This window comes from Eumetopias jubatus, unplaced genomic scaffold, assembly GCF_037043125.1.
Source record: "Eumetopias jubatus isolate StellerSeaLion01/CBP00866 unplaced genomic scaffold, mEumJub1_p1.0 scaffold_2, whole genome shotgun sequence".
NCBI classification, from domain to species: Eukaryota; Metazoa; Chordata; class Mammalia; order Carnivora; family Otariidae; genus Eumetopias; species Eumetopias jubatus.
The window spans coordinates 202555666-202582550 of record NW_028274808.1 but is presented as its reverse complement, the minus strand read 5'-3'; the positions used below and the strand labels follow the sequence as shown (position 1 = coordinate 202582550).

The window sequence follows — 26885 nt, the reverse complement described above, 5'->3', positions numbered from 1 at the left end:
GCCCATGAGACCTGAAGCCAGACACCTTCCTCAATTACAGGTGAGCATTCACACTTCCTCTCCTTGCCTGAGGTGCTCATCTGAGAAAGCTGAACAGAGACCCATCCCAGGATCCAACTCTCCCTCTGGCCAAGGTCCTGGGAAACAGACATCTCTCCTCCCTGCACCAACCACCTGGGATTGACGTCCGGAATACTCCGGCGGTCAGGCAGAGTGGTGCACCTGTCCCTCTTTCCTGCAATATCATCACAAACCAGGCTGTGCTGCACATTTTCCAGGAAGGAGCCTGCAGCGGCATCAACAGGCCGTCCAGGCTCGGCCTCAGTCTCGCACATCAGGCCCCATGCAGAAGTAGAACTGCACGGGTACTGGTGTCCTGTGTGGCCTCGGAACCTAACGGCAGGAGCTGAGATTTCAGTTCCAGATGAAAAGCGACCTCTTGCACACAGCACAGGAATGTGGAGAGGATTTCTCAGGGGTGGGGCTCTGGAAGAACTGCTTCTGCTGACTGAATTCACACACACCAGGCAGAGGACATCTGCTGTGCCTCCTCTGAGGAAGCAGGGGCACAATGGGCAAGAATCGATAATGCTGCCTGTGGGCTGCTTCCCACCAACCACCCTGCTGAGCCGAGGGCTCAAGCACTAAACAGGAAGCAACTCTCTCATCACATCTGCAGCAGGAGGGCTGGCCAGGGAGTACAGCCCAGTCCCTGTCCCTGTAGCAAGCTGGCCTGCCCATCATGAGCAATGCTCCACCACCACGGCATCACAACCTCCCAGCTATCTGATCCGACTACCCTGCCAGGCTCAGACCTGCTCACACAGTGAGTCATAAGACCCAGCGACGTCTTTCCACTGCAACTCAATGCTTCTCACAGAGAAGCAAACTCCAGCCTCACAAATGTGCTCACCATTAGCTCTGGAATTCCCTGGGTGGCGTCTACACTGGCCCACACAGGTGTCCCATCCAGACCACTCCACAAGTACCCTAGGGTTTCAAGCCACTTTCAAACTGCCCTTAGAAAGGCAGGAACTAGCTCGATTAGGCACACCAGCCAAGTGACTCGATGTGCTGGAAACTCGGACAACATCCTCGCTGAACACCAAGGCTTCCAAGTCCAAGCTTCAAACCTTCGCTCACTGGGCATTGAGCACCATGTCGGCATCAACACTGGTCTTGCAATTCACTTGTCTCCCATTCCTTAAAATCAGAAACCAAGCTCCAGTCACCACTCTATTTTCCCTCCAGAAAAAATAAGGCAAATGACAGAATAAAACACTATGTGTGCACAGCACACTTCTAATCGAAATATAATTCCTTGGTCTTTCTCATACGGGCAGCCCTACATTACCCATACTAATGAGAGAGGCCACGAGTTCAATCATTATATATATATATTTGATCTTGTGTTTTTCTTTACGATATTTGTATCTCAAAGTCAATGTCTATATTGTTTTCTCAAAATAATAATAATAATAATAATAATAATGACATGGTCACATAAGGGTCTGGATCTCCATAGCCATACAACATGGCTTGGTCCAGATAAGGATGAAGACACTACCTCAGCCCACGAAGTGAAGCCCTTTCCCTCAGGGATCCCGACATGCCTCACAGTATGATGAGTTCCTTTGCTACGTGGAGTTGTCCGAGTACAAAGGATGCAGGCACCCTCCAGGATTCCTTCCATTTTCTTCACAAATTCCCCAGCTCAAGTCACAAGTGACTCACCGGGTCAAGCTTCCAGAGCCCAGGATGGGCCACCAGGTAAGCAGCCCCCTCAGGGAAGGCTAACAGGGGGCTCGATTTCCGTTGGGAGCACGATGCACCACTCCACGAGCTCCTGAAAAACCTACACTCCTTCTCCATGTGCCCCTCTCACAAAGGGCAGGGCACCTTGTTACAGCTCTGAGGCTGTGTTTTACTTTAAAACATGATTTCTAGTATCGGAATGTGGTTCATGGAAGAGGAAAACATGAACACCCACCAAGCATTCTCATAATATTTCGGAAGATTATTTTCCCACTGTTTAATTAAATCGAGATATAAAAACACACAGATAGCCCCTTCCACTAGCAGGTATGATTCACTTTGGTGATGGAAAGAAGAGCAGGAAATAAAAGAGTAACAGATGTTCCGATGACCCGTCATTTCCATAATCAAAATTTTGAAACTTCACACACACTCAAAGAAAGAAGCTCAAACAAACGTCTTGGCCTGGCACCTCTGAGACGTCTGAACTGGAGTGACAGGGACAGACGATGATGTCGTGTATGTTGGGTGAGGCTGGTGGCACAGAAGAAGGTGCTCGGCCAGCTCTCCACCTGGGCCTCACCTGTCCTCGGCCAGGAACCTCCTCACGGCCCTCCACCTGTCACCACTCTCACTTGGGAGACCCAAAGCCACCCCTGGAGCCCGCCCTGCCGACACCCTTCTGCTCGATGCACTCAGCTCTCCTCTGAGACCCCTGTCAGCTTTACCCAGACCTGGAACTCCCCCATCCGCTGCACAGCTCCAGGACTCCCCTCTTCTTCCAAAATGACACTGGCCCAAGGCTTTCATGAGAAAGGTGGAAGGCTACCCAATGAATGGTTCACTACTTTCCCCTTCTGTCGTATTTCTCTCCAATTACCTTCCTACCTGGGCAAACTGTAAGGAACGTATCAATGGAACATGGACATGCTATGAGACCTGCTTCTTTCATTGCAGCCTTCTGAGGACTCCTTGTACAATAAAACACCGTATCCTATGACGGGGGGGGGGGGTTAAAACCTTTATTCACAGAATAACACAGCCCAAATCACCTCATTTTTAATTGCTCTTCATCAGGCAGAACAGTTTCTGTGGAAAAAGCCTTTCCATAGATATTAGATGCCAGCAATTTCATAAGGAGTCAATGGAAGCTCTGTAGGATAACCTGACTCACCTAGGGTCAGGGAAGCAGTTCCAGAACTCAACCCAGTGCTCCTGACGCCAAGCCCCTTGATGCCACCAGCATCCAGAATTCTCAAAGACTCTCCTTCTGACTCCACCACCAAAGAAGCTACAGAGAAAATCAGCATGTCAAAATATCTAGATGACACATATAGAAAAACTAGAAAGTCAAGCTCAACTTTTTTTTTTTTAAAGATTTTATTTATTTATTTGACAGAGAGAGACACAGCGAGAGAGGGAACACAAGCGGGGGGAGTGGGAGAGGGAGAAGCAGGCTTCCCACGGAGCAGGGAGCCCGATGCGGGGCTCGATCCCAGGACCCCGGGATCATGACCTGAGCCGAAGGCAGACGCTTAATGACCGAGCCACCCAGGCGCCCCTCAAGCTCAACTTTTAAACAGTAAAAGGCTGCTTTGAATAATTTTGATTTTTTCCCTCGACCCTAATTGTAACTCTTCTGATGAAAAGACTAATCAATTATGAAACATCACCTTTGACAAATGACAAGACATCATCCGAGTCTGTATCCTACGACAAAAAGCCAACTAACTCTAGATGCTGGCCACTCAACCATATCCTAGGCCCAAATGAATAAACGCTGTTAGATGAAGGAACAAATGATATGTTAAAAACACACAAAGAGTAAATTTCACCTTCCCTTTCTAATAAAGGTTACTTCTAGGAAACAGATAATCAGAATCTATTTTGTAAGCAGTAAGTGAATAGAGAAAACGGGATCCCCTGCACCTGCAATCTTCTACCTGCAGGGAAATTAACTAACTCCTGCACCAAATGGAGAATGCTGACAGCTACTGAAGCTTTACTTCATGGCTCAACTAGAGAAAAGAGGAAAGCCCAGGAGGTTTGGGGTTCACGAGAGGTTTTACCTCCTGTCCTGACATGATGATGACACTGTGCCAAATGGACCTGCTGCTTTCTCTGAACGCTGACGTCCTGTGACAAGCTGCATCACTGACTCACATGCTGATGTTCAGAACTTCAGGTCTCCTGGAGCCAGAGCAGAGAAGTGCTGTCGGGTGGGGATGAGAAGGCACCTCCGACCCATGGCCTGCAAACCTGCTCCGGTTTCTGGGAGAAGGGGAAACACATGCTTGTTTTTTAAGTAGTCATTATCTTCATTCTAGTGTAGACCAATGACTTTGACATTTTTGGAAAAGCGAAATTACTCTTCCAAATGAACACCTCAACTCATCTGTTCCTCATGCAACTTGAGTGGAGTCTGGTTTACTCCAGCCTCCAGGCCGCCACCTGGAGGATCCTCCTGCACCACCCAGTCAGCCCATTACCACCATCCCCAGGGGACACGGGGCACAATGCTGAAGTTGGGGGATGACTCTGGGGCTTGTTGCCACCGCACCTGTGCCTGGGGGAGCAGGAACACGGAGGGCCCTCCCAGACGATCATAAGGGGCCATTACCACCATCCCCCTGAGGACATGGGGCACAATGCTGAAGTTGGGGGACGGCTCTGGGGCTTGTTACCACCACACCTGTGCCTGGGGGAACAGGGGACACCCTGCTGAACTCGGGGTGCTGCTCAAGGTCCATTACCTGCACTGTGCCAGGGGACAGGGGGCACCCCACTGAAGTTGGGGACTGTGTGCGGTCCTTACGTGCACTCTTCCAGGGGAACGAGGCAAACCCTGAAATGTCCGCAACCCATCCCACAAAAACTCGGGTGAGCGGGGCCCTGGAGTTCACGGGGCTGGGGGATACCGCCAGTTGAAGGACTTTCAAGGGAAAAAGAAAACTCATCTGAGTTCGCGGGATTAGCTCGCTCCCCGCCGCCTTCGAGAACCCCCAACTCCCATCCAGGGCCACCCTGCCCCCGGGACCCCCACCCCAGCCCACAGCGCGCTCTCACCCAGCCGCGAACGCCACAGGTGAACTCTCTGGGAGCGGGCCCAGCTGCCCGACCTCTGCAACCCCCGGGCAGCTCCGGGTCCTCCCGCAGAGGTAGCTCCACCCCCACGCGGTGACTGGTCGGGGAGGGTGGTGCCCCGAGCCCATTGGATGCCGCGCCTGCCTCTACCGGCCAACCCGCCCTCACGCCCGCGGCTCCCCGCGACCGCAGGTGGTCCAGGAGGCCCCTCCTCAAGCCAGCACCTGGCTCGGCGGCGCAGGCATGGGCGGGGGTTATGGGCGGGGTCCGCCCCAGGCACACACCCGGCCCATTCCGCGGACGCCTCGGGCTTCAGACCACCCCCAGAGCCCTGCCCCTTCCCTTCCTGCACCAACCCTGCCTGCAGAGCTGTTCCTGGCCCCCCGCAAGGTCAGCCACACTCGGACCTTCCGAGGCTTTGGGCTTTAGGAAATGCAATGGTTTCACGCATTTCCAAGGCAGTTTTAAACCCAAAAAGTAATTCTCTAGGCGGGAAGAGCTTCACTTTCTGGTCTCACCCATGGAGTGGATAGTGCTTCTTGGACCTTCAAAGCATCCTTGTAGGATGAGCCCGTTTATGCTGGAATATATATATACATATGCTTGGTTCTGCAGGGAAGCTCCAGGATGAAGAACAGCCGCCCTTCTGTGCTGTTGGAGTCGTGAACCAGGAACATTTATTTTTCACTTAAAATGAAAACGTATTGTTATTGTCGACACTAAATGAGCAAACCCTTTTAAACAGCTGAGAGAGAAAGGAAGAGAGTTTTATTCAAACCCACCGCAGGACAGCTGCCTGGGAGACACAATCTCCAGAAAGAAGGGAGTGCTCCGGGGAAGGAACATCTGGGGCAGGTTTATATATTTGTTCTGTGTTGTTTTACATACAGAGTTACACATCGTCATGAGGGAGAACGTTCCAGAAACTTATAGACTTCTTCCTGTGTTTTCCGTTTGTGCAAGTCGGTATGACTTTAATCTTATGGGAGCCAGAGAGGTTCTTCCGTTTTTCTTATCTTTATGTTTGCAATGGCATTTTTGGGTTATCTTTTTCTTCTCAAACCAGATGTACAATATGTGCTTGGGACAGAAATAGGACCCACGCTCTGAGGTTTTGCCCATTCGGAACTTGGTAAAATGTTAAAGGATAGCTTCTCTGGGAGCCCAGGATCCGGGCCCATGGATGGTAAAAGATTAAAATTTCCATTATCATTAGAATTACTACTCAAGGGAGGAACTTGAGACAAAAGTACCTTTAACGATAGTACCAAGAAATCAAAATGATGCCTACAGAAGTTTACCTGTTCCATGGTCCACACGGGTAACAGAGGGGTTCAGAGACGCTGGGCTCCTCCCCTTCTCCTGCCCAAATCTCTGAAGCACACAGATAACTTAAAGTCAGAATTTTAGAACTACTAGACATCTTAGAGATGTCTGGCACCATTCCCTTAGACTACAGAATAAAACAGAGTAGCTCATTTTCACAGCACTAATGGAAACATGAAGTGCTCCTAAAGCTTGGATACACTGTCTCAGTTCTTTCCTTGCTGATTTTGACTAATGTAAGTCATAGTCATACCATATAAACGCTAGGATGGTTGGGAAGGAAATAATCGTAGCTAAGAGACTATTTCAGCTGTGTTTATAAGCACGGTCTCACTTTGTAGAAGAGGCTGAGCTGAGTGTTTTTAAATACTATTTCAGACCTCTCTTACGGTACACTCTGATCATACCAGAGCCTGAATCAACTAAAAAAAGATAGTTCTTTCAGTAACTGTAATATTAGAAAAATATTATAATGTCTCTATTCCTAGAGATCGTGGAGTATCTCACTCAAAGATCCTTCAATTACGATGGGCAGAGGTTAAAAGGCCAACTGAATTCATTCCAGTTGGCCACACAACATAAAATTCCTGATCCTTGATATGTTTCCAGATAGAGAAGACCAGAGATAAGAGGGAAATAGCAGGGCGCCTGGGTGGCTCAGTTGGTTAAGCGACTGCCCTCGGCTCAGGTCATGATCCTAGAGTCCCAGGATCGAGTCCCACATCAGGCTCCCTGCTCGGCGGGGGGTCTGCTTCTCCCTCTGACCCTCCCGCTCTTGCGCTCTGTCGTTCTCTCTCTCTCTCAAATAAATAAATAAAACCTTAAAAAAAAAAAGAGGGAAATAGTACCGTGTATGGAATAACAAAGGATTTGGAGTCAGTTTGGAGATCCCACTTAGGTCTCTGACACTCAAATCCTCTGTGACTCGTATCGTTTCTGAGCCCCTGACTTACCATCTAGAAAATGTGACTAATAATACCTACCTCATAGTTTAGAAGTTCAAGAGGGAGAATTCCACAAAGAGCCAGTGTGATGGCGCTCAACGGCAGGTGCTCAGGAAGCCATAATTACTATTTGGATCTATTTCTTTTCCAGATAAATGAACACGTGTTGAAACCCTATTTCTAATAGATGACTCACAAGATGATTTTCAAACCTTAAGGAAGGTCAAGAAGCTGCTATTGTGTCATCTTTCACTCAGAAATCATGTTGTTGGACTGGTGAGGACAATACAATAGCACCATCGTCACTAGGAGTGTGGAGCTTCCCATTTCCACATGGCCATGTTGTCCCCCTTAGCTCAGGGCCACCAGAAAGGGCAGCTTGGGTGGGAGACACCATCATCACTAGGAGTGTGGAGCTTCCCATTTCCACATGGCCATGTTGTCCCCCTTAGCTCAGGGCCGCCAGAAAGGGCAGCCGGGGGCGACCACATACCAAGGCTGCCAGGTGTGGCTGAGGCAGGCAGAACTCGGACTTAAGCCTCAACTCCTGTCTACCTTATTTATAGTGCTCTTCATGGATAGAATGCCGTTGTCTGTGAGCTCTGATGTAGGAAAGATCGAGAATTTCCATTGTGATTCCCTCTCTGACCCTTAGGATATGTAGCAAAGTTACATTTAAGTTTTAAACATTGAGGGACTTCCTGGTTTTCTTTTCATTATGACTATGGCTCAATTCCCCTGTGGTCGAAGAATATAATCTAGTTAATTTCAGGCTTTTAAAATGTGTAGACTTGATTCACGGCCCAACGTATCGGCTATTTGGGTAAATATTCTAGGACCACTTGAAAATAATGTATTCTGCACTTACTATGTAATGTTCCATATATGTCAAATAGGTCACATTTCTTACCAATGTTTTGTCTGTTTTTCTATCGGATATTGCGAAAGGTATACTAAAATCTTCAAACAATGCTACTCTAGTCAACATTACTTTGGAGAATCTCCCAAGTGTTATAAGCCAAGAGAAACAAAAAGAATACCCATTGAGGAGATAATTGTGACTATTCACAGATAAGATGATGGTGTACATAGAAAATCCAAAGTAGTCTATAAATACACTATTAGAATTAAAAATGGAAAACTTGCAAATCTTAGAACCAAGGAAGCAATACAGAAAGCAGCCAGGGGGAAGAGATTTCTTACGTACGGAGGGAGGAACATCAGAATAATGTCAGAATAACACCAGGGAACTGGCAAGCCAGAAAGGGCTGGAAAGACAAGTACATGGTACTAAATGAGAACATGCAGCCAAGGATACATAGCCAGGAAAATGTTGCAAAAGAAAACCAAACTTGGGGCATCACAATGCCTGACTTCAATCTATATTACAAATCTGTGACAGGATGGTATTGGCACAAAAACACATAGATCAATGGAACAGAATAGAGACCCCAGAAATGGACCCTCAACTCTATGGTCAACCAATCTTTGACAGATCAGGAATGAATGTCCAATGGAAAAAAGACAGTCTCTCCAATAAATGGTGCTGGGAAAAGTGGACAGCCACATGCAGAAGATTGAAACTCGACCATTCTCTTACATCATTCACAAAGATAAACTCAAAATGGATGAAAGACCTCAAAGTGAGACAGGAGTCCATCAAACTCCTAGAGGAGAACAGAGGCAGTAACCTCCTCGACATCGGCCACAGCAACTTCTTTCAAGACATGTCTATAAAGGCAAGGGAAACAGAAGCAAAAATGAACTTTTGGGACGTCATCAAGATAAAAAGCCTCAGCACAGCAAACGAAACAGTCAACAAAACTAAGAGGCGACCCATGGAATGGGAGAAGATATTTGCAAATGACATTACAGTTGAAGGGCTGGTATCCGAGATCTATCAAGAACTCAAACTCAACACCCCAACAACAACAACAACAAAATAATAATAATCCAATAAGAAACGGGCAGAAGACATGAACAGACATTTCTCCAAAAAAGACATAAAAACGACTAACGTTTACCATCACTAGCCATCATGGAAATTCAAATCAAAACCACAATGAGATACCACCTCACACCAGTCAGAATGGCTAAAATTAACAAGTCAGGAAACGACAGATGTTGTGAGGATGTGGAGAAAGAGGAACCCTCCTTACACTGTTGGTGGGAATGCAAGCAGGTACAGTCACTCTGGAAAACAGTATGGAGGTTCCTCAAAATGTTAAAAATAGAACTACCCTACTAACTAACAATTGCACTACTGGGTATTTCCCCAAAGATACAGATGTAGTGAAAAGAAGGGGCACCTGAACCCCAATGTTCATAGCAGCAATGTCTGCAATAGCCAAACTGTGGAAGGAGCCGAAATGCCCTTCAACAGATGAATGGATAAAGATGTGGTCCATATATACAAGGGAAGATTACTCAGCCATCAGAAAGGATACATACCTACAATTTGCACTGACGTGATTGAACTGGAGGGGATTATGCTAAGTGAAATAAGTCAAGCAGAGAAAGACAGCTATCATATGGTTTCACTCATATATGGAACATAAGGAATAGTGTGGAGGACCACAGCGGAAGGGAAGGAAAACTGAATGGGAAGAAATCAGAGAGGGAGACAAATCACGAGAGACTCTGGACTCCGGGAACCTAACTGAGAGTTACAGAAAGGAGGGAGGTGGGGAGATGGGGTATCTGGGGGTGATGGGTATTAAGGAGAGCACATGTTGTGATGAGCACTGGGTTATATGCAAATAATGAGTCATTGAACACTACATCAAAAACCAAAGATGTGCTATATGTTGGCTAACTGAACCTAATTAAATAAGTAAATACATAAATATGCTTTCTACATGAAAAACAAATAATAATGAGTACAGAATTTCAGACTTGCAAATGAAATGTTCTCAAGATATGTATCACAGCAGTGTAAATAGACTTCACACTACCGGACTTTATACTGAAAATGTTTGAAATGGCAAAATCAATGTTATGATTTTTACAATTTTTTCCTTTTTTTATTATGTTGTGTTAATCACCATATATTGCATCATGTTTCCCTTCCTACTATCTTCTTCTTTTTTCTTAACATATAATGTATTATTTGTTTCAGAGGTACAGGTCTGTGATTCAACAGTCTTACACGATTCACAGCGCTCACCATAGCACATACCCTCCCCAATGTCTATCACGCAGCCACCCCATCCCTCCCAACCCATCCCCACTCCAGGAACCCTCAGTTGGTTTCCTGAGATTAAGAATTCCTCATATCAGTGAGATCTTATGATAGATTTTTACCATTTTTTAAAAGTACATTCTGTATGATTCCATTTTTATAAAGATTTTATTAATTTATTTTAGAGAAAGAGCGTGGCACGAGAGTGGTAGTAGACACAGGAGGTGGAAGAGAGAATCGTGAGCCCACGCTGCCCTGAACACAGACCCTACGTGGGGCTCGATCCCACACCATGAGATCACATCCTGAGCCAAAATCAAGAGTCGGCGGCTTAACGGACTGAGCCACCATCCATCTCCTTGGGCATTAGTACTGGTGCATTGCCTGCTCTCTCCACCACCGCTGTGCTGAACACTCCTGAAAACACATCTGTGAAAAACCAGCCAGAGTTTCCGGGGGAGAGTCTGAGGCCAAGCACTGCCAGGTGATGGCTGCACCCGTGGCCTGGGATGGGTGCTGCTCACTGTTTTCCAGGCCTGGGGTGCCCAACACCCTTCTTTCCAGGGGACCTGCAGGGGACCCCAATGTCCTCAGGTACCTGAGGGCAACCCGGCCCAGGAATTCACCTTCTGTAGCAGAGGACAGATGGGACTTCTTTCTCTGGCCAGGAGTGTGAACCCTGATCCCGGGAAAGGAGAGCTCTCCTGGACACCTTGCCCAGCCAGGCAGCTGTGGCCATGATGTATGTGACGGAGCCAGAGCGGCTGGGACTTGGAGGGAATGAGTGCCTTAAACCAGCCTTGTGCGGGGCATGCGGGAGCAACAGCCCCTGCTTCTTGGGGAGCAGTGATGTGTGCAAAAGGGAGGAGGCTGGGGTGGAGCCTTCCAAGCCACACCACAGTCTCTCCCTTGGTTCTGAAACCAGCAGGAAGGGACCTCCAACGGCAGAGACCAGACTCCAGGAGGATGCCTATCCAGGGAAAGGGGGTCCACTGGAGGGCACTGAAGCACCCAGCCCCACCGACCTGCAGGCCATTTGCACAGGATCACCTCCCACACTTCCTCAAAACATTGTCCGTCTTCGTGTGTGGACAGTGACTGGCCCACTCAGGGCTGGTGCACTTCCAGAGGAGGACTAGAGACTTTTCAGGGCTTGCTCATGGGTCAGAGGACCACCGCCAAAGAAGCAGAGAATATCCCTCTTCCTCCGGAGCTGGGGAAGGCAGCCACCGTCCTGGGGCGGGACCAGTCCAGAAATGTGTTCTTTCTGAAGCCCCAGCCTTCCGTGGGCGTTGCTATGCCTGAGAAAGGCCCCCTCAGCCCCAGAGTCAGGAGCAGTGAGGAGCTGTCTCCAACCCTGGCCCAGGATCACGACCCGAAACCATCCTGTCTTTGGGAGGACAGGTCTCCTGCAGGAGCCAGGGAGGGGACTGGCCCCTCTCCCCTCCCCAGGTCCAGGACTCCCGGGACCTGCAAGAGCTCTTCATCTGAGGAGGAGTCATGGAGAGCAAGTGTGTCTCGTCAGCCCAGCAAGTGAAAGAACCAAACTCCAACGCTCAGGTTCTAACAGAAGCAGAATTTCAATGTACTGTTTGGGGGCAGCCTCCTCCCCTCTTAGGCCTACGGGGCCTTGTGGGACCCCAAGGAAAGTCTTTGTTCTCCTTCCCTCAGAGAGAGGAGCTGGCCCCGTGTGCCAGGGTCCCCACCGTGTTCCCAGTGCTGAGGAAGAGCCACACGCAGGGGCCTGGTGTCAGGAGTGTGGTCGGCCACTGCTCCTGGGCTCCCAGCCAGGGGCCTGGTGGCTGCATGGAAAAGCTGAATTGCTTTTGGGGGAAGGAGTGCTCACTGCCCACACCGCTCGCCATCCCCCTCTGCACTCTGCAATCCAGGCTCTGTGCCCAGCTTACGTCGATCACCAGCACTCCCCATGTTCCTGCCATGGGAGGGATCATTGAGCATCACCCCATTGCACAGAGGAGGAGAGCGAGGCCCAGAGAGGGGAGGTAAATGGCTCCAGTCCCAGAGCTGGTCAGCAGAGAAGCTGGAAAGCCAGCCCTCCAGAACCCCTGCTAGACCAGCCAGAGACTCCCTGAGTTGAAAGCGAGCCCTCCCCTGCCTGACAAGCCACGCACTGGCCCCTGACCTTCATGATGGCCTGTTCTTGACCGTGAAGGTGAGCTGGCTGACTAGGAGGGGGAGTCCAGCTGGTGCGACAGGCTGTAGCTACAGGACAAAGTGACACGTCTGAGCTAGCAGGAGCCACACTCTGGTCTCCCTCCCGGAGCCTGCCTGGGAGCTGGAATCTGGGTGCCCTAGGGGCTAGCACACAACAGGGTCTGCACTGACCAGGGAGCCATGGCCCCCAGGGAGAGTCCACTCTGCCCTCTCCCCGCACCTGCCTGGCCTCACCTCTCCTCACTGTGGGGCTGCAGGACCCGGAACCAGGCCCCATAGGGATGGCTTGATTCCAGCTTGTAATGATTTCACAGCCCGTGGAGCCCCTGGGGCCGGAGGGAGGACTGGCTGTGGACCAGGACTGGGCTGGGGAGGATGCAGGGCCTTGTGGAGAGTGAAGGATGGGGCAGGGGCCGAGTCCTGGGGCCACTGCCCATGTCTAGAAAGGGCTGAAATCCCTGAATGCCCATGGGGTCCCTCATTACAGTAACGACCCCCTTCCCACTCGGGCATCCTGCTGGTGGGCCCCTCCTCCCCGGCCTCCTTCCCGCCCCTCTGACTCCAGCCGGGGCTGCAGCCAGAGACAGGCTGGACCTCTGTCCCGGATCCTGCCAGAAAGACAAGGCAGAAGGAGGAGAGGAGAAGGGGAAGGGGCAGACTGATCTTCTCCCTGTCCTGAGTCGGCCTCCACTGATGCCTCCAGGTCCTCTGGCCCAGCCCTGCACTTAGCTGGACCCTGAGAGGGAGTCTGCATTCCAGGCCAGCTGGGTGGGAGGGGTATTCAATGACCTGTGCGTCCCCAGATGTCCTACCCACCTGGCCTTGCACCCTAAGGCCTGCGGCCCAGGGTGGGTGTAATTGCGGGGCCCAGTGGACTTTGGGGCCACAGAGCAGTTGGCTGTGGTGAGGGAATGTGTGGGACCGGTCAGGTGCAGAGCCATGGGGCTCATGTACATGCGCTGCAGGGCTGGTTCACCGTACAGGTGCTGCGTGCAGGTCTCCTTTGCACACCTGGCCATGACACACCTGGCTGGCCCTCTCGGTGGGGAGGCCTGGGTGCCTGGTGCACCTGTCCCCCACCTACCCCTGGAGGAGCGGCCATGTTCAAGCGTTTCCATGTCCAACCCTCAGGGACAGTTGGGAACCTGGGTTAAGAGAGGCAGGGACTGGCCCAGGACAAATGAGGGGTGCAGAGCCCAAGGAGCAGGGCTGCTCTCCAGTCCTGGGCCAGCCCCAACCCTCCCATGAGGTTCGCTTTGGGGGTGAGACCCCCTCAGATCCTCGGGGAGAGCTACCCACCATGTCCCATGTGGGGACATGACCTTGGCATCCCCAGGCATGTAGAGGCATGCGCACCTGCAAACCCACCCACACGCACCACTCTGACTGCCCAGCTGGGGGTCAGAAGGGGAGGACACCCTGGGAGCGAGGTGGGGGACAAGGGGGAAAGAAGAAAGAGGTTGGAGACAGCTGGGCCATGGGGCAGGGCATCAGGACTCCTGGCAAGGACCCAGATCCAGAGCATGGGGAGGGGAGACAGGCCAGGCTGATGGTCAGGGGTCCCCAAGGGGCCCAGGGGGTTGCAGGGCACTGGGAAAAGACAGGGTCTGGGTTCTGTTGTCCACCACCACCCTGGGCACTTGGGAGTAGGAAGAGATACCCACCCCCAAATCCAGAGCCCAAAAGGCCTCAGCTTCCTCTGCTGTCACTTGGGCTGCAGAGATGCAGTGTCCCAAGGGTCCCACAGGCTTGTAGAAGAGCCTGTTGGCCTTGGATCTCCATCCCTGACCCTTTGTGATCCCAGTGCTGGGAAAATGCTTTGTACTCACTCTTGGTCCTTCTCAGCAGAGGACAGACTCGGGGCTTGGGAGGCTGAGGACCTGGCTACGCAGAACGTGGCAGAGCCCTGGGCCACCAGTCTGGAGACCAAGGTCAGGGCCCTCCTTGTGGCAGCCTCAGGGTCCCCATGTGGAAGAGGATCCAGAATCACTGCTCTGGTCAGGGGGAGGAGGCCTTAGGAAGGAATGGGGCACCAGGACCGGAGAGGGAAACGGGGACAAGGGAGGCTGCTGAGGTTTCTCACATCGCCCATGGATCCCACAGATCCTGCTCCTGGGAGAGACACAGACACAGAGACAGAGAAGGAGACAGAGAATGAACACAGGACAGAGGGAACCAGGAGAAGTCATAGACTTTCCTCCACCAGCTTGGAAATGACATCCCGGCATTTTGTGCCATTCTATTCCGGAGAGCGCCGTCACATAGGCCATCCACCCTGGAGGGGAGGGGATTCCACAGGGATGTGTGACCAGGACTCAGGGGTATTAGGGGCCACTGTGGGGACTGCCCAGCACACGGGCACAGACGAGGCCCTGGGACCTGAGCCTAACCCTAATGGGAGCCCCTGGAAGTCTGTGTTGTGAGAGGACAAGGTCAGAATCAGTTCATTCCTACCTTCCCACGGGGGCTGGGACACAGGCAGGAGGGGGGTGGCTTTGCCTGGACCCCAGAGCAGACCCAAGCCCCTCTGAGCTGTGTTCCATGCCAAGCCCAGCTCCTTGGCTCATCCTTGCATTGCCAAGTATGCACCAGCCTCCTGTGATAGCAGGTATGGAACACGTGTAAGGTCCTACCCCTGATGGCGTCCCTAGAACTAGAAGCCAGAATACCCCGATGTGCAGATGGGGAGCCTGGGGAGGCCCTGAGAGGCACGGGGTCTGTCCAGGGTCATAGCCCTGGGCATGCGCAAGAGTCCGGTCTGAACCCAGCTCTGTGTCCTCACAGCAGGGACACCGGCTGCACCCAGGCCTCCCGGGGCTGTGGGTGGGCTGTGAGGGTGTCACTGTGTGGATGCGGCATGGGGGGAGGGTGAGCATTCCGCAGCGGGGGAGGGGGCCCCTCGGGGGGCTCTTGTGTGAGGAGGAAGTTAGGTAAGGGGACCCCAGGCAGTGGTGACCTCACTTCCCTGACAACAGAGCCCAACAGAATTTGGAACCCCGGTAACCAGGCACCCACATTCCACAGACAGCCCCCTGCCCAGCTCATTTCATTGGAGATCTTAATGGCAAAATGTTCATGTGTTGCCTGCCGAGGTCCCGAGGCTGCAGGCGGAAGAAAGGGAGCCCTGCGGACGCTGTCCCCCGCTGGGGATTTCATGTCAGGACTCCCCACCGCCTCTGGCCATTTGGTCGGAAGGACAGAAAGGTGACAGCAGGAGGCCCAGAGCCGGCCACCCAGCCCCACTCACTCTGATGACCTGTGTAGCCCCAGGTGCCCTCCCTGTGTGTGTCTGTGAGTGTGCACGTGTGTGAGTGTGTGTGTAAAGAGGGGTCATGGGGGTGGGGCCACCCCGAGCAGGAGCAGGCTGATGAGGGGTCAGATACCCAGTGGGCAGGTCATGTTCAAGGTCAAGGCTGGCTGGTGGGATGGGGTGTGCGGGCGCTGCCCCTTCTGCCCAAGGTTGATCCCGATAGCCCTGCAGAGATGGGTCACTGCATCCCGGGTGCAGGGCTGTGCACACACAGGTGTGTGTCTGATCTGGGAGCAGCAGGGGGACTGGGCAGGAGGACAGTGCGGATGGCCGGGGAGGGCTGTGATGCCTTGGGGCCGGCTACCGGTCCCTGTCTTTGCAGAAGGCAACGGAGGACATGGAGAGGAGGCTGCTGGACACGCCCTCCGTCTCCTCGACAGAGGGGGTGACCCCACAGGGGTCCCCAGGAGCAGATGCTGGGGATTGTAGGGGAAGACCTCCTACACCACCCAGACCACTGTCCCAGGTGGTTGTCCACCGGTCAGTGGTCCAGGAGCCAGAGCCCACAGAGGCCAAGGCTGAGGGTGAGAAGGCTGGGGCTGGGTGTTTGTGGTGTGTGGGGATGGGTCGCTCCTGGCCCCACAGGGAGGAGCCCCCAGAGGCTGGTGTGGGGCCAGGAGCAAGACTGGGCTCAGAGCACACAGCGGGTGGACTGCAGTCGGGGAGATGTCCCTGTGAGGGTTCCTTCCCGGCTGTGGCTTCTCTGGGAGGCCCTGGGCTGGGCTCTGTCTCTGCAAAGGCCCATGGAGAGTAGGCACAGAGGTGAGCTTTTCTCTTTTCACAGCTGCTCCACCCTCTGAGGACCTAGAGCTGGCTCCAACTCCATCAGCAGCTCTGGGGGGAGGGGTGGTGCCTACAGCGACTTCAGGAGCACACCAGGAGCCGGCAGGTAACCAAGCACCTGCCCACGGAGAGCCTGGCATGGACCAGGAAGAACTGGCACCTGCTCCTGCCCCAGCCCCTGCCACAGTTCCTGCCCCTGCCAGAGCCGCTCTCCCTGCCCCTGCCCCTGCCCTTGCCCCTGGCCCTGCTCTTACACCCAGCCCTGCCCCTATCCTAACCCCTGCCCGTACTCCTGCTCCTGCAGGGCTCCCAGAGCCACATCCAGAGCCCACAGCCCTGCAGGGAGAGCTCCTTGTACCATCGCCGGACCCCGACGCCTCACCAGAGTGTTTCATCCCCTTAGTTCCATTGCCGGACCCTGACGCCTCATCAGAGTGTTTCATCCCCTCCCCCGATGTTCTTTCTCTCTGGTTCATATTAACTGTTATTTTATCTTTTCATGTTCTGTATACTGTTTATTATTTGTTTTAAATAAAATTACTTGTTTTCAATTGAACATGTCATGAGTATTAAGTACATGCCCAACGCTGTGCCACCACACCCCAGAACATTGCTGCAGAATATCTCATTCCCCAAAGGAGTCCCCGAACCAGAAGGCCTCCCTGCCCATTTATCCCCCAGCGCAGACCCTGGCAACCCCTAAACTGCTTTCTCTCTCTCTGTTCTTTTACCTGTTCTGGATGATTCCATAAGTGGAATCACGCAGTAAGGGCCTTTGTGTCTGCCCACCTATTTTCAAAAAGGACTCGTTTTCTCCTGTGTTTACTTGACATAGAATTTCTCTTATTTGATATTGAAATCCCGATGGATTGCACATCACATGTAATCATAGAGGCCACTTTAGGAATTATGGGCACAATCTCTGGGCCACCACAGCCTGACCCCAGACAGGAAACGCTGGTTCCTCCTGTGGCCCACACAGAAACCAGGGAAATGCAGAAAGCTGGAAGACACACCACAAAGGGCAAAAGCACTGCTCAGAACCCAAGGCCAGAGAAGGTTTTCACCTGACTCTGGTCCAAACCACGCTCCAAGTCACTGGGTTCCACAGGGACGGAGACCAAACACATGCAAGTCCAAGGCGGAAGGATAGGCACGCAGGGAATATGGGTCAGAGATGCGGGAGCTCCTGGGGAAGGACCCCGGCAAAGGAAACCCTATGGAGGCAGCGCTGGTCACCCTCAGACTGGCAGGTGTCTGGTCTGGGGACCAGCAGCCCTGGGGAGAACGTGAGGAAGCGGAGGTCCAATGCAGGTCCCCTGGAGAGAAGGGTGACGGGCACCTCTGTCTGGGAGAACAGTGAGCAGCACCCATCCCAGGCCACAGGTGCACCCATCACCTGGTATGCTCAGCCTCGGACTCACCCCCGGAAACTCTGGCTTGGTTTTCACAGATGTATTGTCAGGAGTGTTCATCACAGCGGTGCTGGAGAGAGCAGGGAATGGACTAAGACTAATGCCCAAGGAGATGGACGGGATCCACGGTCCCCGTCCTCATGATAGAATGCCCTGCAGCTACTGTCCCAGTGTCATCCGGGGCACAGGATCCGGGAAGCCCCTCCTGAGACCCCCCTTCCTGCCACGCTGTTCCTGGGAACATTGAGAATTGTTTGAGGAGGAGGGGGAGAGGATCCAGGATGACAGCGGGTCCAAGGAGAAGGAAGGTCAGCACTGGGAGGACAGATGGACGTGCCCTGAGCCACCATCCAGGGCCCGGGCTGTGATGCCCTTGGACCTTACCCCAAATAATGGCTCCTGAGGTATGGATCCAGCTTCTGTGGTTTCATTCCCTCCCTCCCTGCATCATTTATTCACTCCCTCATTCATTCCCCCCTCCCTCTCCTTCCCCTCCACCCCTCCCTCCCTCCCTGCCTCCCTGCCTCCCTCCCATTCTCCCTGCCTCCCTCCCTCCCTTCTACCCCTCCCGTCCTCCCTTCCCTCCTCCCTCTCTCTTTCCCTCTCTCCCATCCTCCCTCATTCAGCAGAGGATCTGGGGTCCCTGCTGTGTACTGAGCACTGGGGCTTCATCAGTGAGCACCCCACAAACCACATGGTCACGTCCACTGTGGGAGGTGACGGGGCAGTCCTCAGGGCTAGCAGTGGTGATGAGCACCAGGAATCTGCTCCTGAAAACAGGTCAGTTGCACAAAGAATGGAGAGACCCATGCTTAGCACTTCCTCTAGAAAAATCTAGTCCTGAAAAGTGATGAAAAGTAAGTATATCCTAGACTTCATGCGATGTGAGTTCTAATGACAGGTACGCACTAAATCCTAGAACCAACAAAGAGTAAATCATCCAGTGTCGACTGGGGTGTTGTGACCCAACTTTTCTGACCAAATGACAGCGTTTCAGTCAACATCTCCAAGGCCTCTGAGTTTTCCCAAGGGCCTCTGTGATCCTTTGGTCCTTCCATCGACCTCCTTGGGAAGCTCTGTCCTGTCGTCTTCCTTGTCTCCTGCCTCTTCTGGGACCCTTCCGTGGCTTTCCCCTCCCCCCACCAGGGTCGCCCTCACCAGGATTCCCCATGCCCCTTGGCTGGGCGCCGGGATCCCACACTGGGCCCCATGAGCCCAGTGCCTTGTGCAAGTCCCGTGCGCTCCCTCTGGGGTCACTTGGCATCTCCCTTGCAGCGGCCTGCGTCTTCCTGCACTGGGTCTCCTCTGAGCAGTCTGTGAGGCTGCACTGTGTGATGTCACGGGCACAGAAGAGAGAGTCCAGAAGGTCCAGATGTCCTGCTCCCAGGCTCAGCGTGTGGAGCCTGGGCAGAGAGTGGTCCCTGAGCAGAGGAGGACTTGGGCCCAGGGAGCCTGAGGGAGGATGTGGCACAGTGAGCCCACAGGAGGAGAGTGAGCAATGTATGAACCTGGTGCTCAGAACTGCTGGGAGACCACATTGCTCTGGCTCTGTCCCCAGGGCTGGAGGCTGTCAGGGTATACACCCTCCCAGGCTGCAGGCTGGCAGGGACTGGCAGGAGAGAAGGCACCTGGTACAGGACAGAGCTCTCAGGCAAAGAGGAGGCAGGTGCTCCCCCAGCAGCTGGAGGAACTCTGGGTAGCCACCCTCCCAGGCTGCAGGCTGACAGTAACTTGCAGGGGGAGGCACACCTGGTGCAGGAGAGAGCTCTCAGGCAGAGAGGAGGAGGCAGGTGTTCCCCCAGCAGCTGGAGGAACTCAGGATAACCACCCTCCCAGGCTGCAGGCTGGCAGGGACTGGCAGGAGAGGAGGCACCTGGTGCAGGACAGAGCCCTCTGCAGAGAGGAGGGGGCAGGTGCTCCCCCAGCAGCTGGAGTAACTCTGGGTAGCCACCCTCCCAGGCTGCAGGCTGGCAGGGACTGGCAGGAGAGGAGGCACCTGGTGCAGGAGAGAGCCCTCTGCAGAGAGGAGGGGGCATGTGCTCCCCCAGCAGCTGGAGGAACGCGGGGTAGCCACCCTCCCAGGCCGCAGGCTGGCAGGAGAGGAGGCACCTGGTGCAGGACAGAGCCCTCTGCAGAGAGGAGGGGGCAGGTGCTCCCCCAGCAGCTGGAGGAACTCAGGGTAACCACCCTCCCTGGCTGCAGGCTGGCAGGGACTGGCAGGAGGAGGCGCACCTGGTGCAGGAGTGAGCCCTCTGCAGAGAGGAGGGGGCATGTGCTCCCCCAGCAGCTGGAGGAACGCGGGGTAGCCACCCTCCCAGGCCGCAGGCTGGCAGGAGAGGAGGCACCTGGTGCAGGAGAGCGCCCTCAGGCAGAGAGGAGGGGGCAGGTGCTCCCCCAGCAGCAGGGACACTTGGGCAGGCTGAGGGGGCATCAGTGGACAGCAGTGACTGCAGCTGGGGTCTCCACACAGACCCTCTCCTGAGGCTCAGCACAAGCTTGTCCGATGGCCTTTGTCCCCCAAATACAAAGTCTGGCCCAGGACCCGCCCCTCAAGCCCCAACTCCTAATCCTTTATACTCAGCTCAAGTGACAAGAAATGGCCAATAGTTTAGGTGCTGTTGGGTGCACAAGGACATTTATTTTTGTGGCCCATGCTGTACAGTTGCTGGCATTTTAAAGATCTCAGGGCTTGGATTCGAAAATGGAAGGATGCCGGGGACCCCAGAGAGCTTTCTGGAAAACTGCCTCTGGGCCTTGCAGCCCTCCCATCCCACCAGCGCTGCTCAGAATCCCTCCAGGCCACAGACCCACAGTCTTGGCTCCTCAGATGGCCCAGACGATGTGCCTTCAAAAAGCGATCCTGGTGGGGCTGCAGGACACACTGCAGATTCCACCAAATCCCCCTCCCAGAAAGTGAGGGTACGACTGGACCAGCTGTCCGAAAACTGACAGGTCAGGGTTCCAAGAAGACACCAGAGGCACCAGAGTAACTGAGGAGCATCTGAAGGCCAGGTAGGGACAGTGAGAATCTCCACTTTTGCCTAGGGGCAGCTCCCGTCCCCCTAAACCCTCAGTGAGATGGCTTTACTGGGGGATTGCCGGGGACCATTCCTGAAGGACCCATGGCTCCACTGTTAGAGGTCGCCGACTTGATCAGTGCACAGGTGGGGAACCGTGGCCACAACCCGAAGAATAATTTCTAGAAACAGTAGCCATCTCAGTGGTAGCTGACCTGGGAGGTCAACCTTCCAGCTGCCTGAGGTGGGATCGAGCCACAGACCAGCACACTAGCCAGAAATGGAAGAAGGAGAACAAGTTCTTCATTTCAGAGTTTCTAAGTCACCGGTTTGTTCCTACGGTCAGTATACTTTGCATCCTGGGAAATCTCTGCCTGTCTAAGGTCATGAAAATGTTCTCCTCATGTTCTCTGCTGGAGAAGTTCTTGAAAAATCTCTGGTTTATAGGTAAAAATCATCCAAAAGTGACTCTGGATGGCACAGCTATGCTGGGAAAAGGATGGATTTTTCCCCAAAATACTAAAAATAGAACTCCTGTATGATCCCACTATCAGGTAGACCTTTTCAGGAAATGAAGTCAGTTTCTCGAAGTAAGACCTGCACTCTCCCACCCAATCGCCCTGAGGAGGGGCGGCCACCCTTAGCAACCCTCCCCTTGAGGCAGGTGCCTCCCTGGACAAGGGGCTACCCCAGGGCTGGGAGGTCTCCACAGCAGCACACCCAATATCCTGGATACTAGGAGACAGATTACAGCACCAGGCCAGTGAGGGTCAGGACACACTAACCCAAATATGGCACCTTGGCAAATTAAAGAGAGAAGCTAAAAGAACTTTTGCATAGAGCAGAAGCAAGAAGGTCTCTCTGACCCCCAGCCATCAGCCCTTCTTCCCTTAAGCAGGTCAGAATACTCCCATGTGGAACTTTCTCTCCCCGGACCACAGGGATGACGTGCTTATCACCAGAGTCAAGGAATTTAGGACCACGGGGTCTATACGAACACACCTGGTTAAACGAACCCTTATCTTCCTAGTTAACTTCTTTACCGTTTACGAGCCCTTGTCCAAACCCCTGTGTGTGTCAATTCTTCACACACTTACTGCTTCTTTGTCTAAAAGGTAGAAGAGCTGTCTGCTCCAGTCACCTCTGCTAGTCGTCAGGGTCTTGTGAGGCTCCCACCAAAACAATCAATATATTTTGCTTGCTTTTCTCCTGTCCATCTGTCTTTGCCAATTTCCAGACTCAGCCAGGGACCTTAAGAGGGTTGAGGAAAACATTTTCCTTTCTTGCAACACTGTGGGGTACGGGGTGGGGAGTCAGAAAACGCCATCCCATCTTCCTGGGTTTGGTGAAAACGGACCTCTACTGGGAAGCAGCACAGGACAGTGCATGGCTGGAGGAGCCAGAGAGAGGCACGTGGAACATGTAGGAGCTACTTGGCCCCCAGCCAGGGTACTTGGCCCCAGTGACAAGTCCAGGGTGTGATTATGACTATTATAATGGAAGCATCCCGAACATCAGACCTTCCCCACGCCAGGCTTCATGATTGCTGCTCCTTGTATTTGCTACTGTTGGTTTAGTGACTTTTCCGAACTAACTTTGTCAAGTCTGTATTCTTTGCTGTGTGTATGGCTACTGAATCCCTGTGCTGTTAACTTAGTGGTCAGCCAATGGCTGGGCAGAGAAATCACCCCTGTTTCCAAGCTATGGGCTACAGATTGGAGGTCCCCACAACCCCTTCAGGTTTGAATAATCTGTTCCAGTGGCTCATGGAACTCAGAGAAACATGTTACTTACTAGATGACCAATTCATTGAAAGGACAGTACTCAGGGCCAGGCAGATGGAAGCGAGGAGCAGGGCAAGGTGTATAGAAGCAGCTCAGAGCTTCCCTGCTCTCTGAAAGAGGCCTTTGCCCACCTCCACTCTGACCTTCGTCTATACTTCCTAACTGAGGACGTCCTTCCTTCGGGCTCATCTGTTAACTCAAGTGAAAGACCCGGTGGGCACCAAAACGACTCCTCAAGTACTAACCACTGCTGCCGTCCTGGTGATTCTTGGGCACAGCCATGAATCTCAGCTTCTACATGATGGAGGGCAGCCCAGCAGCTGTGGGTCCCACAGGTCCTCCAGGGCAGCCCAGCAGCTATGGGTCCTACAGGTCCTCCGGGGCAGCCCACCAGCTGTGGGTCCTACAGGTCCTCTGGGGAAAGCACCTTAATAGGCTTATGGTCCAGCAGGTACCTGTTCAGGTGGCTCTCGTCCTACCACACAGCCTCAATCCCATTGGCCAGGTTGACCCCCATTGTCTGGTGACAGGCCAAGGTCAGTTGGTGAACCTCTACCACCAACCCCCAGAAAAGGCCCCCTTGTAGTCAAAGTCGCCCTTGCCCCTGGGGGATGTGCGCCTGGGACTGTGGCCGATGCTCGTAGCTGAAGTCCTTGTGGGCTGCCTGGTAGAAAACGGGGTGCAGGGTGCCGAAGTGGGGAGACAGGATCTCCATACTCACGTGGTCGTGGAACTTCATGTCCACCTCTGTGCACACCAGGTAGTCCACCTCACGGAGGAATTGTGGAGTTAATCTTAGAAAATATATTGTCAGCCCTAAGGAGTGATTGTGGAAGCAGCTGAAACGTCAGCAGCGTTCCTGTTCTCGGGCTACTGAACACAATGGCCCAGTCGGAGCAAGATCCCATGATCCCCAGGGGCAGGGCAAAGGTTAGGAGCCAGGAAAGAATGTAACCCTCCGTGCCCCCCTTCCTGCACCTGGCGTTTGCTAGCACAAACGTCCCACTCTTCCCCGATCCCATGACGGCCTCCCTGCGTGCCTGCACGTAGAGGAGGGTGCAGGCCTGCTTCACAGCTTCAGCATACTTGCCATCCCTTTGTCCTCCTTTCCCACGCTTTGAGGCGTCTGCCCTTGCTTTTCTGAAAGAAATGACATAAAAGCGATGTGCAGAACCCAGCTGCTGCTGCCCTACTTGCAGAGGCAGCCCTGCATGGCCGCTCAGATTGGTGTCTGAGAACTTTATTTCAGCGCACGATGACAAAAGAGCTGCTTATAGAAGCGGCGGATCATCATGTGCTCTGCATGGACGCGTCCTCCCAGCGCGCGGTGCCGGGAACCTCGAGGACCACCACCTTCCGGCCTTCCCGGAGGGGCACATGGGGCCCAGCAGGCAACTGATTGGTGAAGACGTAGTAGGTGACCCTGTGTCCCACCATGAAGTGTTTCTCAACTGTCGGCAGGAACAGCTCCAGGAAGACCATGTATCCACAGGGACAGGGGACAGGGCTGGAGGAGGGTCACTGCCAGAGGCTGGCAGCAGGACCCCAAAACTTGGGCCGTGAACGTGTGCACTTTCTTCAAGGGGGCAGGCCCTGGGCTGATTTAAGCAACAGCCACCCTCCTGGCCTGGCCTGAGTGCATCTGCTGGTGGGGCCTCCCTACCTTCGGCTCCCAGAGATGGGAGCCCTCAGGACCCCATCTTACAAAGGGGAGCCTGAGACTTAGAGGCTAGAAACCCATGCAGCTGATTCTACCCAGTCTGTAGGGCATAGAACAAGGGCTGTGCCCAAAGGTGCTCAACTCACGGCAGGTAGGGACATAACCTGCAGGGGGTCAGCCAGGGGAGGGGACGTGCAGGGTTTGCCCGGGAGCTCAGCACAGGGGGAGTGTTCCTGGCGCCAGCATGCTGAGCGTCGGGCTTCATGGGTCACAGGGTCACCTACCCTAACCCTAACCCTTAAACCTAGCCCCTAACCCTAAACCCAACCCTAACTCTAATCAAACATCATGCTCAATTTTGAGGACTGACAGCTCTACTCTGAAATCAAACACAAGTCCATCATGCTGGCTTTCACTCATTGCTCAGTATCGTACTGAAAGTTCTACCCAGAATGATAAGGCAAGAAATCCACATGTGGAAGAAAACAGTAGAACTAGGTCTATTCAGAGACCAGAGATGACATCATCTTATAGACAGAGCTTCCTAAACAATCAACAAAAAATGATTACAGCCAGTTAATATCAATACACAAGAATCTCTCTTATTTGTATACATTAGCCATGAATCATCCAAAAAATAATTTAAGAAAAGATTTCCATTTTAGGGAACATTAACATTGACAAAATACTTAGGAACAGATGTAATCAAGATGCAAGTCTTGTATGCTGAAAATTACAAAACATTGCTGAAGGAAAGGGAAACCTAAATAAATCTGAGGACCCCACGGCGATGAAAAGACATACTATCGATAAGATGGCAATAGTACACAATGCAATGTGGAAATTCAATGTGTTCCCAAGAAAATTTACAAAGGCCTTGGAAAGAACTGCACAAGCTAATCCTAACAGTCATATGGAGTTTCAAGGGACCACAAAATAGCCAAAACAATCTTGAAAAAGAAAATCAAAGGTGAAAGGTCATTCTTCCAAAGTTCAAATATTAATACAAAGCAACAGTAAATAAAACATTTTGATACTGTCATAAAGGTATGCATTCACCCTGAAACAAATAATACATTATATGTTAATTGAATTTAAATTTAAAACATTTTTAAAAATAAAAAAATAAAATAATTTTTTTTAAAAAGATATGCATACAGATCAGTGGGATTCAACTGAGAGCCCAGAAATAAACCCCTTCATCTATGGTCCACTGAATTTTGACAAGGGTGGACAACATTACACTGGGGGAGAGAAGGGTCTTTTCAACAAAGGGTGCTAGACAATTGGCTATCCGTGTACAGAGGAATGAAACTGGACCCTTACCTCACACCACATATAAACATTAACTCAAAATACATTAAAGGCTTAAATGTAAGAGGTAAAACTATAAACTCTAGAAGAAATAAGTGGGGATAAATCTTCATAACCTTGGATCTAGCAATGCTATCAGATCTGACACCAAAGTGTAAGAAAGCAAAGAAAAAAATAGATAAAATAATATCCTCAAAATTAAAAACCTCTTCTGGGTGCCTGGGTGGCTCAGTTGGTTAAGCGTCCGACTCTTAATTTTGGCTCGGATCATGATCTCGGGGTCATGAGATAGAGCCCACGTCAGGCTCCACACTGAGTGTGGGGCCTGCTTAAGATTCTCTCTCCTTCTCCCTCTGCCCCTGACCACTCGCACACTCACTCACTCTTAAAAAAGAAATGTAAAAAAAAAAAATTAAAAATCTTTGTACATCGTAAGATACTATCTGGAAAGTGAACAGATAGCCCGCCGAATGGAAGAAAATATTTGTACATTATGTATCTACTAAGAGTCTGTTGCCCAGAACATGTAAAGAGCGTTTACAACTCCTCAGCAAGAAGACGACCCATTTCTTAAAATAGACAAAAGACTTGGATAGACCTTTCTCCAAAGAAATCATACAAATGGTGAAGAGCACATGAGTAGATGTTAAACATCCTTAGTGTTTATGGAAATGAAGGTTTAAACCAGTTAGATGTCCTTTTACACACAAGAGAATCTCTATAATCAAGGAAACTAAAATAACAAATTTTGGAAAGGATGTTGAGAAACGGAAACCCTTACACCTTGCTTGTGACAAATGGTGCAGTCTACGTATAAAATATTTTGGCATTTAGGCAAATAGATCAAAGTAGAATGACCGTATGGTTCAACAATTATACTCCCAGATACATACCCCAAAATCGAAAGGAGAAGTACCCTTATTCAGCGCAGCATTTGTCACCGCAGCCAAAAGGGGAAGCAACCCAAGTGTCCACTGACAGCCGAATGGATAAACGAAACGCGGTGTACACACCACGGAGCACGATTCAGCCTTAAAAACGAAGGGGGCTCCGACACAGGCGACACCACGCACGAAGCGGGAAGTCATCACGCTGAGCGACATCGGCCAGTCACAGAAGGACAGACGCCCTGTGGTC

At 52.2% G+C, this 26885-nt stretch overlaps 1 protein-coding gene across 4 annotated transcripts in view; it reads right to left on the bottom strand.

Moving 5' to 3' along the window:
- LOC148164940 (voltage-dependent N-type calcium channel subunit alpha-1B-like) overlaps positions 1-26885 on the bottom strand; it is a 41219-nt gene that overhangs the window by 13364 nt on the left and 970 nt on the right. For 2 of the 4 annotated variants that reach the window (XM_088021287.1, XM_088021290.1), the window contains exon 2: positions 3825-4026. The gene's annotated coding sequence lies outside the window, so the exon portion shown is untranslated. Of the gene's footprint in view, positions 1-2929; positions 3047-3824; positions 4027-4821; positions 9906-26885 lie in introns of those variants that run through there. The other 2 variants (XM_088021289.1, XM_088021288.1) reach the window with 2 other exon arrangements.